Source organism: Schistocerca piceifrons, chromosome 1 (assembly GCF_021461385.2).
Source record: "Schistocerca piceifrons isolate TAMUIC-IGC-003096 chromosome 1, iqSchPice1.1, whole genome shotgun sequence".
Classification (NCBI taxonomy): Eukaryota; Metazoa; Arthropoda; class Insecta; order Orthoptera; family Acrididae; genus Schistocerca; species Schistocerca piceifrons.
In genome coordinates this window covers 330,886,425-330,903,014 of record NC_060138.1, presented here as the reverse complement: position 1 = coordinate 330,903,014, position 16,590 = coordinate 330,886,425, and the positions used below count along the sequence as shown (strand labels likewise).

The 16,590-nt window shown below is 43.2% G+C and overlaps 1 protein-coding gene across 1 annotated transcript in view; it reads left to right on the top strand.

Annotated features, from left to right (window-relative positions):
• The first annotated feature begins 3,747 nt into the window (after positions 1-3,747).
• LOC124787515 (peroxisomal acyl-coenzyme A oxidase 3) overlaps positions 3,748-16,590 on the top strand; it is a 187,228-nt gene continuing 174,385 nt past the window's right edge. Inside the window, exon 1 of the mRNA XM_047254345.1 lies at positions 3,748-3,884. The gene's annotated coding sequence lies outside the window, so the exon portion shown is untranslated. The remainder of the gene's footprint in view (positions 3,885-16,590) is intronic.

Here is a 16,590-nt window from a genome sequence, read left to right as displayed (position 1 = left end):
TACCTACTTGATCCTCTGCTGCCTTCAGAAGTAGATCAGCTGACAAACTGTGTGCAAAGTGTCTGATCTCTGCAATTTACGTTATTCTCTACACTGCATCGCAACACTATGAACGTCTGCTGCATTCGGCGCTTAAAACCATTGCCTCTATGAAACAAATACGGGGTGTTCAGAAAGTCTCTCCGCAGTGCCGTATGATTGTTAGCCGCGCACGCCGTATGCCGCAGTGAATATACCGAAATGAAACTCAGTGAAATGCAAGTTATTAATTTATTGAATATTCATTTTTACTTCCAAATTTTTCACATTAAATGTTGAAAGTTCCCCCCCCCCCTCCCCCTGTTGTTGAATAGACAATTCAATTCGGCTATCATGTTTCCAAACACAAGCTGTAACATTTCTTCTGTAACAGAAGCAGTCAAAGTAGATACTGCAGTTTTCAATTCATCGTTGGATCTTGGACGGTTTTTTAGACTGGTGCTTTCACTGCATCCCAGAAGAAAAAGTCAGGTGGTGTTTGGTCAGGCGATCGTGGAGGCCAAAGTCCCTGTGAAATTTTGCGATCAGCAAAAACATCAGCAAGCAGTGACATTGAAACGCGAGCTGTGTGTGCGGTTGCACCATCTTGTTGAAAACAACGGTTCAGTATTTCACTTAACACGAGTTCTCCTATGAATGGGTATAAAATATCACTGCAGTATCGTTGTGCGTTTATTGTTCCGTTGAAAAATATGGGACCCACAATCCGACGTCTAGAAATTGCAATCCAAACTCCTATTTTCACAGAATGAAGTGGTTCCTCATGAATACACAATGGATTTGCAGTACTGCACATATGAGAATTTTGCGAGTTCATGTACCCGGATAAATGAAACCACAAGTCATCAGTGTAAAACGTTTCATTAAGAATATCCCTTCCATTTTGTTGAACGAAATCTTTGAACCATTGACAATGATGCAGTCTCTTACTATGATCAGCGTTTTTCAGTTCTTGCACGCCTGTCACTTTGTATGGGAAAAGTTATAATTTTTTCTTTACAGCTGTGTGGGCCGTTCCAACACTAACATCGATTTCCTGGGCGAGTTTTCTTACTGACTTGTTCGGACTCATGGACATTTTATCGGAAATATCGAGTAGTTTATCCTCGCTACAACGACCTCGGTACATCTGTCACCGAACCCGTACTTCGAAATTTGTTAATCAAATCTCGCACAGTATCATGATGTGGGCGTGTTGTCTCCGGGAAAAATGAATGAAATATTTGACGAACTGAAATCGTGTGTTTACCGCCAGCTTTGAACACTTGTTCGACTAAAAGCACACGTTCTTCAATGGTTAGCATTTTAACAGTGACGAAAACGAAATAAACAAGCAAAAGAACTAAACTTAAACGTTCACGTCAACACGTAACGACACACACCAACGATACTACTGACGCTGGCTGAGATAAAGGAAGGAGTGGAATGTTGTGAGAGTCCACTTAAAGGGAAGTAACCCAGGCAGGCGAACAATTATGCGGCATGCGAGGCTAACAATCATAAGGCACTGCGGAGAGACTTTTTGGACACCCGCTATTTTCATATGGGATATCAACCAGGTCCGAATTTGAAACGATGACTTTTTCATTGAACACAGATTCTTATCCTGGACTGAGATCACCTACAGACCGTTCGCACGTCATCTCATAAACTGTGAGCACTGAGTTACGATCAGAACTGTAGCGATCTCCAGTACAACGAAATATCAAACTAGAGCAAATGCAAATATTGGTACTTTGCCCTTAAATGGAGAGAAATGTGAAACAGTACACTTCATGTAACCTAAAAGTGTGGTTGCCCGTAACTGTTGCGTCACAACTTAAATCGTTTCATGCAAATATACAGTATGTAGGAACTAAAGTAGAAACTTCTCGTAGATTCTGCTGTAGGTAAACGGCAAGTTTCTATATGCCTGTAAAGTACTGGCAATCTGCACCCTATCTTAGAAATAGATTTTTTATAAAATATCGTACTGGAATAGTGAGTGAAATAATATGTTGAGCTAAGAGGCGATATCTAACGCATTCCAACAAGAGCAGCGTCAGTATTCACAGGCTTCTTTGACTGGGGAATAAAATATGAGACATGCAACAAAAATATGCATTGGAATACACTTAACGTTAACGATACACGCCTACCTGTTCTCGGAAATTTACGAAGAAAATTCCAAGAGCCCGTTTACAAAACAAAATCTACGAACATTGTTGCACCTCATAGCACTGCTCCCGTACGGACCGTGAGCGTAACACTGAACTAATAACAACTCGAAGAAAGGGCATATAAGCATTCATCCTTTCCACGCATCGTCCGTATATGGCATAGGAGGAAACCTTGATATATTGTAACGTCGAACAGATACTCTGGCACGAATTACATGGTGATTTGCGGAGTGACGGCATAGGAGGAAACCTTAATATACAGGGTGTCCCAAAAATATGACCCAATTTTAAATAGAATTATTTATTAGGAAGAAGGGCTTAACATCAACAAATTGCACACTAAATTACGCAGAAAAGACAAGTTTATAAAAATCCATCATAAATGTTCAATACGTCCTCCATTGGCTGCACGGACGACATCTAGCCGATAGCCGAATTCATCCCAAACTGAGGGTAACGTGTCTTCTGTTACTGAAGGTACAGCAGCAGATATTCAGGTTTTTAGTTCATCAATGTCACGAGGTAAGGGAGGAACGTAAACACATTGCTTAACATATACCCACAGGAAGAAATCACATGGTGTTAAGTCAGGGGACCTAGGAGGCCAAGAGTGTAAAGCCCGGTCTCGCGGTCCTGTACGCCTTATCCAACGTTGAGGCACGTTGGCATTGAGGAAACAGCGCACGTTGTTGTGCCAGTGGGGTGGTTCTACATCTTGCTGATAAATGAAATTATCAGAGTCAGGTTGAGGGAATAACCAGTTCCGTAGCATTGCAAGATGTGATTGTCCTGTTACAGTTTCTTCCTCAAAAAAGTAGGGTCCATAAACCTTGCTTTGCGAAACGGTACAAAAAACATTCACATTTGGTGAATCACGTTCGTGTTCAGTTGTTTCTGAGGATTTTCGAGCCCCCATATACGCACATTATAACGGTGAATCTTACCGCTAATATGGAAAGTTGCCTCATCGCTGAATATCAACCGTGACATAAAAGTGTCATCTTCCATATCCAACCTCCGAGTCAGCGCTCGTAGCGACGTCCAGCAGAATTTTTTTCTGAAACTCTAGACCATGCCGATTACATCTAGCGCTGTTTCAGTTACCTAGTGACATTTGTCTCAGTATTATTACAAGTTAAAATCGGGTCATTCTTTTTGGGACAACCTGTATTGTAACGTAGAACATATCTGGCACGAATTACGTGGTGATTTACTGAGTGTGTATGTAAAAAGAGACGCTCTGCTTTCCATATCCATATGGATTAGATATCTGATGACCGCGTTGTAATATAATGTGCTTTTAGGTAATGCCATTGAAATATGCGTCGCTTTTCAGCGGCTATAGCGAGTGTCCGCGTCAATGTATTGCGAGAGAATGAACGCTGTTAGAGCGAGGCACACCCCTGCTTCCGCCGGACTGACCGCTCCGCTGACGTACGCGAGGCGAATGTCAGTTTTGTGCCGGCGGAAACAGCCGATCGCAGCTTCGGCTATCTTCGGGGCGGCAGGGCGCGGCGAGCGGCCAGGCTGAACATTTTAAGTCGGCTGTTTTGGCGCGAATAGCGGCACTCCGTGTGAGGCACGTGGAGGCGGCAACAGTCTAGAGCGCGGCTGCGTGTGCGTGTGTGCTGGAGAGCTCCTGTTACAGCCCCGCTGCGGTCCCCAGCCGCATCATCTTGCACCGAGGTAAGTACCTTCAGTCACACGTCTGCAGGGATTTCGCCTGAGACACTTCCCACTCCCGCTGTTCCTTTGACATGTACTCGAGCCACTGTGCCTTCTTTTTATATGGTGTGCGCTTGCGATAGGAAAGGTGAGTTAACTATTTAACGCTCCGTAGCGCAAGACACCGTACCTACAATAGTTTTGTTTTGTTACTGCATGTTGTTGTATTTTGCACAGAACGGAGCATTCTATGAAGCTCTCTAGTCACCAGTTTCATCTACTTTATTTTATTTTCTATGTTTTGACATTACGAAGAGCCACAATTATTGCGCATGGTTATTCAATATGTGCAACTGTAGTATATATGACGATCGACGTCTACTTGTACACAGTTTTGTGCACTGAAAATCAGAACCTGCTGTTGTTATGTAGACTTTTTGCATGACAATATGCTCATTTAGGCCCAGTCTGGATGCAATGTTGTATCAAGCCTTAAATGTTGCGAATGATATTTCGTCAATACATAAAATAAGTCGCTATAGGCGGTGATCTTCTTACAGGTTGGATCAGGGACGACAACAGCTTTGCTATTAATTTCGCGTCTGTATTTGTTAAGTGTCGCCGGTAGTATTGTAGTGAAAGTATTTCAAGGAAAGAAAGGAAATTAATAGTTGGATGACTCAGCTCTGTTGGAGAGGGCTGTGGAAAGGAATTCACCGTTGTCATGTTGAAGGATTCGATCTGATGTTCGCCATAAGTGACTAAGGTGGACTACGAAAAAAAAAAAAAAACATTCTGGATGCCCGAACGGGCCTTTGAACACCGTACTTGCCGAATACGATTCCATTGTCTTCATCGCTGCTGAAATATGTCAAGAAAGTTGCAGACAAGCGTTAGTGAAAAATGTAGTACCCATTTGGCCAGTATATGGGTTTAAATTATTCATTTGACACGTTGCCGTCCGCTTATTCGCATGTGACGAGGATTAGAAACTACTTGTAAAAAATTTGCAGTATCTGGTCACCTTTGGTTAATTTCTGCCGTTACTCCTATTGTTCTGTTGATCTGCTTGTCGCGTTTGGAATACATCGTGGGAAAACTCCGGGAAAACTTCTCGCAATTATCGTTGCAGACAGCGCGTGACGCTACCGGAAACGCCGTTTTCGGCGTGACTGTTATGCAACCGGTGGGCCACACCTGCGTTACGTACAGCATATCAATTAGATCGCGCGTTCATATTTCAATAATTTTTGAAGAAAATTCTGAACTTCTCTTTACTTTCGCGTTATCATTCAATACAGGATAATATTTGATGGCAGTATTGCTTCCTTCTGGCGGGCAACACATGGGCATTTTTCAGTAAACGAATACTGTTAACATTCTCCTCGCATTTTTCTTCGTTCTTCCCGCTAATTTCGCGAAATAATATCAGCCTCTGAAAGGCAACGATTTCGTTTTACATTACGAGATGCGATATCAAAAGAAATAAACGAACTTTACAAACGTTTTGAACATTATTCCCCTCCTTCGTTGTTATGTGAACTCTTTTTCAGTTGGATTAATATACACAGTGATTGATCGCATTGGATCCGCGCACACAGCAACAGTTAAGGGTAGTGTTCATCTTTTGGATTTTCAGCTCTTGCATTTTTTTTTTTCGTGTTTGCAGGTTAAATTATTGGAGATAGGTTCCTCCTTTTATGTAAAACACTGTTTTTTCTTGTTACCAAAAAATGTCTCGGCACCTCTGTGCTATCATTAGTGCGTGTTGTTTATTGAATAACTTGATTTTAGACAACAACATCGTGTACACCGCGTTTTGTGAAGTGCCAAAACGTTTGTAAAACCGAAATTACACTAAGCACACTTCATATGTGTTTGTGCAGTGACCTCAGAACGCTAAAGAAGGATCATTCAAAACGAAACATGACAAGCTATCATTATAGGGCCCATACAAGTGGTCCTGCAAAACCACATAATGAAATATCAAGTTGTTCGAACTGTTCCAATTATTAGGTCTTTCTTCCGTTCCATACCTGTATGGAACTCGAGAAAAATGTTTGCTTGAAAGCATCAGTGCGGATGGTAAGTAGCTTAATCTCGTCTTCACGCTCTATATGACCGCAACACGCAGGGGGTTGTTTATCATTTAAAGTTGGTTAAAGAGTCTCCCAGTTCATTTCTTCAGCATCTATGTGACACACTCCCACGGATCAAACAAGCCTGTGACCACTCGCCGGTATGTGTGGCCGAGCGGTTCTAGGCGCTTCACTCTGAAACCGCACGACCGCTACGGTCGCAGGTTCGAATCCTGCCTCGAGCATGGATGTATGTGATGTCCTTAGGTTAGGTTAGGTTAGGTGTAAGTAGTTCTAAGTTCTAGGGGACTGATGACCTCAGATGTTAAGTCCCATAGTACTCAGAGCCATTTGAACCATTTGTGACCATTCATGCTGCCGTTCTTTGTATGTGTTCAACATCCTTGCCAGTGTTATTTACTACGGGATCCGTACACTTGCAAATATTGTAGAATGGTGAAGGTTAATTCTTACAAAGAAGAAAACAGCAACCAGCCACTATTAATACTGCTATTTATTTAGGTAAATAGCGCCGTTACCGGTTTCGAACTGGCAAGTTCATCATCAGACGGTTGTTCACATGATTTTCAAGATACACTTTACATTATCGTCCGTTTTCGATTTTTATTGTTCCACTGTGGCGAAGTATTTTTGGTGTGTTGTTACCGTCGAAAATTGCTCGCGATTTTGTTGCGAAGTTGCAGGATTGAATTTTTCGAATATTCCAAAATATATCCAGCACTTATGTAATTTGTACATCACCATATTGTGCAAAGCACCCCCCCCCCCTCCCCCTCCACACACACACACACACACACACACACACACACACACACACACACACACACACACACCAAAAAGAATTTGCACATGTCAGTTTAAAACAAAATAGCATTCTAGGATGGGTTGCACGAGTACTTTGTATACAATCTCCTTTGTAGACTGATTGCATTTCCCTACTATTCTACCACTAAACCTAAGTCTGCTACCCGCTTTACCCTCGATTGAGCACACACAATCGTTCCATTTCATGTTCCTGCAAACTTTGATTTCATGGGAATAACTGTGCCCATGACCATGACGTAATCCAGGACAGAAAGGAGGTCAGTATCGATCTTAATATCATCAGAATTTTATTGCTGATCTAGTTTTCTGCTAATAACACAGCTATCATCAGTGCGTTATAGGTAGACAGATAGACCAAATAAACTCAGCATACTTATATCACAATATAACTTAGTCATGTACAAGCATCAGTCAAACTCAGTTTGAGAGCCACTATGTATTTTCAGCTTCAATTTTCTGAGTTTCGTAACTTGAAAGAGTGTCCCCAGTCTATATTGCGGCAACCGATTTACATAACACGAATGTTTTTGGATTTTTCAAATTTCCCTCTTTATTGCTTGATTTTATCCATAACACGCAACGTCCGTGACAAAGGTTTAACTCTGTAAACATAGATTCAAAAGAACAAAATTAATGCACCATTTACTTTGCTGTGCAAAGCACGAAGCATTCGAATCTGTTATTCCGAGTCTCAAGAGCTGTGGGATTTGCATCTGAATGAACGTGACTTCTAAACGCGTTATTCTGTCGTATGCTCTCCATCTGCTGACTGCAATCTAAGAGCACTCGGAAGAAACCCAACACTACAAAAATTTTAGTTACGCTAAAACAAATGTTGATTCCACAGCACTTGAGAATCGAAATACATTTCTAAAATGTAGTGGAAACCATAAAAATAAAAAAGTGTCGTAATAGGTGTGCTAATTTTATTTTTTCGCATGATGAGCCAAAACGTAGCGGCTCAATGCTTAATAGGTATTGATCCACTTTTGGATCGCGCGAGACGGTGCAGTGGTTAGCACACTGGACTCACATTCGGGAAAACGACGGTTCAAACCCGCGTCCGGCAATCCTGATTTAGGTTTCCTGTGAATTCTCTAAATCGCTTCCGGTAAATGCTGAGACGGTTCCTTTGAAAGGGCACGGCCGACTTCCTTCGCTATCCTTCCCTAATCCGATGTACCGACCGTTGACCTCGCTATTTAATCCCCTTTCCCAAGTCAACCAATCAACCAATACACTTTTGAAACACAGTACAGCAGCGATTATGCATCGCACGGGTTCAGCGGGTCTTTGGTAGATTACCGGATGTGTGGCACGAGATGTGTACGCACAGGTCGCGCAGTCCCTGTAAATTTCGGGCCCGTGGTTTCAGGACGCGGGGTTGGTACCCATTAGCGTCCCATATATGTGCCATCGGGTTCAGATTAGGCAAATTTGGTGGGAAAATATACACGTGAGCTCCTGTCATACTCCTCAAACAACTGTAGCACGATTCTGACCTTGTGACACGAAAAATGTCATCGCCGTCGAAGAACACACCGAACACATAGCGAACCGCGTTCTCAGCTCTAGTACTCACACGGTCCACAGGTTTCACGGTGCACCTACCACAGGTCTCGTTAAGCCCCGGTGAATGTCGCCATAACATAAAACAGCGACATACGGGGTCCCGGGTTCGAGTCCCGGCGGGGTCAGGGATTTTCACCTGCCTCGAGATGACTGGGTGCTTGTGTTGTCCTCATCATTTCATCATCATCATGAAAGTGGCGAGATTGGGCTGAGCAAAGGTTCGAAATTTGTACGGGCGCTGATAACCGCGCAGTTGAGCGCCCCACGAACCAAACGTCATCATTATCATCAATACAGCGACATATTTGATAATCAACCAAAGACGCGCTGGACCAAAGAACCGGCGAGACTTGTCGCAACCAGCACATAATACTGTTCCATCCGGCCTGCGTCCATGGTACGGTGCGTATTTCACGCAGTTGATTCGTCTGGATGACGGCCTATCCGGACGCGACAACCGACCTGTTGTGGAGAGATACGCGACTCGTCCGACCGGATGTTTCCAATGATCCATGGTCCAATCTCGAAGATCCTGTGCCCACTGCGGTCGTAACTGGCTATGTCGTTAGGTCAGTGTAGGGGGTTGGGTTGGGTTGTTTGGGGAAGGAGACCAGACAGCGAGGTCATCGGTCTCATCGGATTAGGGAAGGACTGGGAAGGAAGTCGGCCGTGCCCTTTCAAAGGAACCATCCCGGGATTTGCCTGGAGCGATTTAGGGAAATCACGGAAAACATAAATCAGGATGGCCGGACGCGGGATTGAACCGTAGTCCTCCCGAATAGGTCAGTGTAGGAACATGTAGGAGTCCTCTGCTACACTGTTCCCTCGAGGATGAGCTTCGAGACGCTTACGCCTGCACCAGCATAGCACTCTGATGTCAGCTCTGCCATAGATCGCCGCCTGTCCTGCTTCAGACCTCTGACGTCTGCATTCTATGATGAGGTGTGGGAGTCCAACAGCTTGTCGCCTACACGTGCTTTCACCGTCCTTCAACCACTTTGCGTAGACGCTAACGGCAGCAGCACGAGAACAGGCGACCAGCTTCGCCCTTTCCGAATAGCCGTTCCCACGCGCCGGCCATAACAATCCTACCGTGAAGTTCATCGTTTGCAGCCGTATTACGTTGACTTCTTGCCGTGATATTCCTGCTGATAACCATTCAGCTATGTTACCTGTAGATGGCTGAATGGTTATCAGTGGAAATATCGTAACAAGAAGTCGACGTAATCCGGCTGCAATCCCAAGGCTTCATAGTATTTACGCCGGAAAAATTCGAAGAATCACTATCTCATCTTTGTCAAAGTCGCTTATATCAGTGAATTTCTCATATCGGCCTGTATCGTCGATAGAACAAAGCGTTTTTCGTCCGTGCTGCAGTCTCCTATTCAACGCCCCCTCCTCCCTCTCCCGCCGCCCCCCTCCCAGGACAGAAGTAGTGTGGTTCAAATGGTTCAGATGGCTCTGAGCACTATGGTACTTAACATCTGTGGTCATCAGTCCTCTAGAACTTAGAACTACTTAAACCTAACTAACCTAAGGACATCACACACATCCATGCCCGAGGCAGGATTCGAACCTTCGACCGTAGCGGTCATGCGGTTTCCAGACTGAAGCGCCTAGAACCGCACGTCCACACCGGCCGGCCAGAAGTAGTGTGCCCAATCTGCGTACGTATAGGATACGTTCTGTGTACAAGTACGAAAAAGTGTTCCAAATGTTTGCATCGCACGTAACTGACAAGAGGAGGCCACGACGTTTGGAACGAGGATTTACTGTAAACTTCGTACTCTTGTAGTGCTCCATGAGGACAACAAACTGTGTAAGCAATAGCGCGTACTTCTCAAGCGTTATTGAAAAAATCGCAAAATAATTTCGGTCGTCAAATGTATATACCTGTGCGTGGCCATAATTACCATGAAGCGGCGGCACCCAAGCGGTTGTGGTAGGGTAGCTCAGCGTGTTCGGTCAGAGGGTTAGCTACCCTTTGTAATAAAGAAACGGAGCTAACGGGTCAACGAACAACAAACTGAACGCGTGTCATCGGACGTCCACCCTGAACAAATTCAACGAACAATATAGAACGAAATGAAATAAAAAAACAACAAAAAATGTGGTTAGCGTTGAAGCCCCGTAGTCGCTGCATCGACTTCCGTTCGTTAGTTTTTTTTTTATTTTCAACACAGTCATTTTCGTTACTATTTATATTACAATTGATATAATGTGAAAAATACGTGTAATCGTATGAACTTTTGTTAAATTTACAATGTTATTTGACAGTCTACAAATGTTTATTAGCAAAAATAATATAATATTCATAACTATCGACTAGTAAACGACCAAACGCATAAAGTGATACTGAAAATGTATGCTTGTCCGTGTCTACAAAATTGTTCGTATTTATCTGAAATAGAACGAGAAATTGCTTCTTGTAATGACGCTATTAAAATACACTCGATACTGCATGATCAATTATCGGGGCCGATTTTTAAGCAAATACTGCTTTATGCATGGTTTGCTTCCAAATTATCCGCTGAAAGAGATTTTTGAAAATGTTAACGAGGTTTGTTTTTCCACAGAAAACGTCAAAAGACCTTGCGTATGCGGAAGCATAGCATTTATTCAATGCAGCTTGTGACATTTAACTTTATGTTTTCCACTTTTTTTTTACGAAAAATACCATCCTGCAACTTGTACTCGTAATGTCGAAAGCGACGATTAGTTGTACATCTTCGAAAGCCGTCTGTACCGGTCAAAACTTGGAGGTAACAAGTCGTTTCGGGCTCCTTCGAGGTATAATGGATTTCTCAAATCACAGACAAGCATACATTTTCAGTATCACTTTATGCATTTCGTCGTGTACTAGTCGCTAGTTATGAAAATTATATTATTTTTGATAATAAAAATTTGTAGACTGCCAAATGACATTGTAAATTTAATAAAAGTTCATTAGACGTATTTTTCCCATTATATCAATTGTAATATAAATAGTAAAGGAAATGACTGTGTTGAAAATAAAAAAACACTGACGAACGGGAATCGATCCAGCGATTACGGGGCTTGAACGCTAACCACCTTTTTTTTTATGGTTCGTTGAATTTCGTCGTAGCGGACGTCAGATGACATCCTTTGAAGTTCGTTGTTGATCCTTTCGCTCAGTTTTTTTTTAATGACAGAGGCCAGCCAGCTCTCTGACACTTCATGGTAAAAATGGCCACGCACAGGTACATAGTTGACGACCGAAATTATATTGTGATTTTCTCAATAACGTTTGAGAAGTACGCGCTACTGCTTACACATTTTGTTGTCCTCAGGGAGTACTACGAGTGTACGAAGTTTGCAATAAATCCGCGTTCCAAACGTCGTGGCCTCCCCTTGTGAGTCGGAACATGAGAAGTATCCCGGTATTCACATATTGTTATGTGGAAACCCGCCTAAAAACCACAGCCAAATTCGTCTGTGTTCTGCTTACATACTTTTCTTACAATGCCATGTGGCCGCAGCGCTATCGCTCGACGTTCTCGCGGTGGGCAGTGGTCATAATGGTTTGGTTCATCTACAGTACGTACATTCCCTCTCCACACTATAGAATGTAGCTGAAGAGGTCTATCTTTAGTCTCTTATGCAGTGATGACAAACATGGTGATAAGCTCTTCCAGAGGCGAAGCACTGGCGCAGAATCTGCCCAGTGGTTCACAGTTCTGCTTTGGAGTCTAGCGTCAAATATACATAACAGGACAACTAGTAGCACCTGAAGAATGTGATTGGACCATTCGTGTAAATATTGTGTACAAAGCGGAAACGATAACTCTGCTGTATACTCGGTAGCACACTCTTTAACTTTGGCTCATATGTTTGATACCTGAAGGCGTTATTTGATAACGTAAGAAACACCCTGAGGTCATTTTGAGACCCCAGCGCAATGCATGCAATGCTGATGTACTCCTGCAGTCAACGGATCTGCAGTTTTTAATGTTTTGAACAGGCTAACTCGTTACTTTCTGCTGTAAGACATGGTCAGCTCCAGGGAATTTGCCGCCCCGTGCGAAAATTTCAAGCAATGTCTCCCCTCCCCCTCCCTGCATTTTCAGGCACAGTCCAGCCTTTTTCACAATGTCCTCATCTGTGACGTTTTACTTTCATACAGGGTGTTTCAAAAATGACCGGTATGTTTGAAACGGCAATAAAAACTAAACGAGCAGCGATAGAAATACACCGTTTGTTGCAATATGCTTGGGACAACAGTACATTTTCAGGCAGACAAACTTTCGAAATTACAGTAGTTACAATTTTCAACAACAGATGGCGCTGCAAGTGATGTGAAAGATATAGAAGACAACGCAGTCTGTGGGTGCGCCATTCTGTACGTCGTCTTTCTGCTGTAAGCGTGTGCTGTTCACAACGTGCAAGTGTGCTGTAGACAACATGGTTTATTCCTTAGAACAGAGGATTTTTCTGGTGTTGGAATTCCACCGCCTAGAACACAGTGTCGTTGCAACAAGACGAAGTTTTCAACAGAGGTTTAATGTAACCAAAGGACCGAAAAGTGATACAATAAAGGATCTGCTTGAAAAATTTCAACGGACTGGGAACGTGACGGATGAACGTGCTGGAAAGGTAGGGCGACCGCGTACGGCAACCACAGAGGGCAACGCACAGCTAGTGCAGCAGGTGATCCAACAGCGGCCTCGGGTTTCCGTTCGCCGTGTTGCAGCTGCGGTCCAAATGACGCCAACGTCCACATATCGTCTCATGCGCCAGAGTTTACACCTCTATCCATACAAAATTCAAACGCGGCAACCCCACAGCGCCACTACCATTGCTGCACGAGAGACATTCGCTAACGATATAGTGCACAGGATTGATGACGGCGATATGCATGTGGGCAGCATTTGGTTTACTGACGAAGCTTATTTTTACCTGGACGGCTTCGTCAATAAACAGAACTGGCGCATATGGGGAACCGAAAAGCCCCACGTTGCAGTCCCATCGTCCCTGCATCCTCAAAAAGTACTGGTCTGGGCCGCCATTTCTTCCAAAGGAATCATTGGCCCATTTTTCAGATCCGAAACGATTACTGCATCACGCTATCTGGACATTCTTCGTGAATTTGTGGCGATACAAACTGCCTTAGACGACACTGCGAACACCTCGTGGTTTATGCAAGATGGTGCCCGGCCACATCGCACGGCCGACGTCTTTAATTTCCTGAATGAATATTTCGATGATCGTGTGATTGCTTTGGGCTATCGGAAACATACAGGAGGCGGCGTGGATTGGCCTCCCTATTCGCCAGACATGAACCCCTGTGACTTCTTTCTGTGGGGACACTTGAAAGACCAGGTGTACCGCCAGAATCCAGAAACAATTGAACAGCTGAAGCAGTACATCTCATCTGCATGTGAAGCCATTCCGCCAGACACGTTGTCAAAGGTTTCGTGTAATTTCATTCAGAGAATACGCCATATTATTGCTACGCATGGTGGATATGTGGAAAATATCGTACTATGCAGTTTCCCAGACCGCAGCGCCATCTGTTGTTGAAAATTGTAACTACTGTAATTTCGAAAGTTTGTCTGCCTGAAAATGTACTGTTGTCCCAAGCATATTGCAACAAACGGTGTATTTCTATCGCTGCTCGTTTAGTTTTTATTGCCGTTTCAAATATACCGGTCATTTTTGAAACACCCTGTACATACTCCACTTATTCCTACGTCTTTTTGAAGTAAATATGTCATCAAGGGTAGAACCAAATATGGGGCACCAGTCAGTGAAAAGTGAAACGTTTGCGGTGTAACACATTTTGAGTTATAACGCCGGCCGGGGTGGCCGAGCGGTTCTAGGCGCTACAGACAGGAATCGCGCGACAGCTACGGTAGCAGGTTCGAATCCTGCCTCGGGCATGGATGTGTGTGATGTCCTTAGGTTAGTTAGGTTTAAGTAGTTCTAAGTTGTAGGGGACTGATGACCTCAGACGTTCAGTCCCATAGTGCTCAGAGACATTTGAACCATTTTTTGTGTTATAACTCCAAAATTAATTGTGTCAACCAAAATTAAGTTATGTGAGTCGCAGAGTACGCAAGTAAAATCTGTTTACTTTTCGTCGCTCCCTGAGCAGAGGAGAGCGTGTGGTGCGAGGCTTGTCGCAACCTGCACAGCTGTATCGGCGGTATCGGTGGCGCTTCTGCTGTACCAAGTGGAAAGTAATAGGACAGCGAGCGTTACATATAAACGTTTTGTTTGTTGAAAAAAAAAGTATATAAATCGCCAGGGCCTGTTCAGTGTGCCCGCAGTACATATGCTGGGATATCGAGATGACCAACTTTCCGACATGCCACGACCTCTATTTATGTCTCAGATCATGCAGCTTTGAAAGCACCTTTATTTATTGTAGCGTAAAGTAATCTAAATCACAGTTAAAGTTGCTAGAATGCATACAGTGAGAAATACGATAAAACTGGAGAGTTTACATTTCGTGCAATGCAGCTTAGTTGTTTCAGCTGCAAAGTACGATTTGATAGGTTTTATTTCCATACGATCTTAATGTTAATAGCCGGCCGAAGTGGCCATGCGGTTAAAGGCGCTGCAGTCTGGAACCGCAAGACCGCTACGGTTGCAGGTTCGAATCCTGCCTCGGGCATGGATGTTTGTGATGTCCTTAGGTTAGTTAGGTTTAACTAGTTCTAAGTTCTAGGGGACTAATGACCTCAGCAGTTGAGTCCCATAGTGCTCAGAGCCATTTGAACCATTTTTTTTTAATGTTAATATCTACCGATTATGACTTCAACAGCGAAAAACAAAAGGGAATGAGGGAAAACTTAAAAGAAGTTATAGAAAAATCAGAAAAAAATTATTTACAGGAGTGTTGCAAGAAATAGAGCAATATAAATGGTGTTAGCGGGATAGTTGCTATCTGTGGGCCACCTAAAGCAGATGTGCAATAGAATCCTCGGATATTGTAATAAATGTTTTGTTTCCTGTGTAACTTGATAATTGTCTTCTGCATTTCACTACAGTAGCCACAGAAATTGTAAATGCTCACTATTAATGAAATAGTTGAAAAATAAAAGCATGTGTCGTCGGCCCAATCAAGGAGACCAGCTTACATCCAGCGCTCTGGCAGTTATTAACATACCAGCACTTCACGTTTGCCGTGGCTTGTCTCTCGCTTACATTAACCTGTGATCTTGCAGTGTTATCTAGACAAATGCAATCCGAAAATTTTATCACTCTGCATCAATTATTTTTTTTCATCAGTGTATTTATTAAAAAGTATTTTTCTCAGAAATACCGCTGGAGGTGTTCAAGGTTGCTGTATGGGATCTGTTATGCCATCGTATGCTGACATTAATCTTTATTTTTTGTTTATGCAGCTTTTCACTTCTGTAGAGTCTTCAAAGCTCGCTTAGGTACGTTTCAATGTTGTATAGGCGCGGGGTAGAAACTGAGTTGGCAAAATTGCCATTAGCAAGCTTTGTCATTTTGAAAGACGCACCCAGGCTGTTTCACAATACCGTAGACAATTTCCAGTAAAGGCACTACTGTTGTTGTTGTGGTCTTCAGTCCTGAGACTGGTTTGATGCAGCTCTCCATGCTACTCTATCCTGTGCAAGCCTCTTCATCTCCCAGTACCTACTGCAGCCTACATCCTGCTGAATCTGCTTAGTGTATTCATCTCTTGGTCTCCCTCTACGATTTTTACCCTCCACGCTGCCCTCCAGTACTAAATTGGTGATCCCTTGATGCCTCGGAACATGTCCTACCAACCGATCCCTTCTTCTAGTCAAGTTGTGCCACAAACTCCTCTTCTCCCCAATTCTATTCAATACCTCCTCATTAGTTATGTGATCTCCCCATCTAATCTTCAGCATTCACCTGTAGCACCACATTTCGAAAGCTCCTATTCTCTTCTTGTCTAAACTATCTATCGTTCATGTTTCACTTCCATACATGGCTACACTCCATACAAATACTTTCAGAAACGACTTCCTGACACTTAAATCCATACTCGATGTTAACAAATTTCTCTTCTTCAGAAACGCTTTCCTTGCCATTGCCAGTCTACATTTTATATCCTCTCTACTTCGACCATCATCAGTTATTTTGCTCCCGAAATAGCAAAACTCCTTTACTACTTTAAGTGTCTCATTTCCTAATTTAATTCCCTCAGCATCACCCGACTTAATTCGACTACATTCCATTATCCTCGTTTTGCTTTTGTTGATGTTCATCTT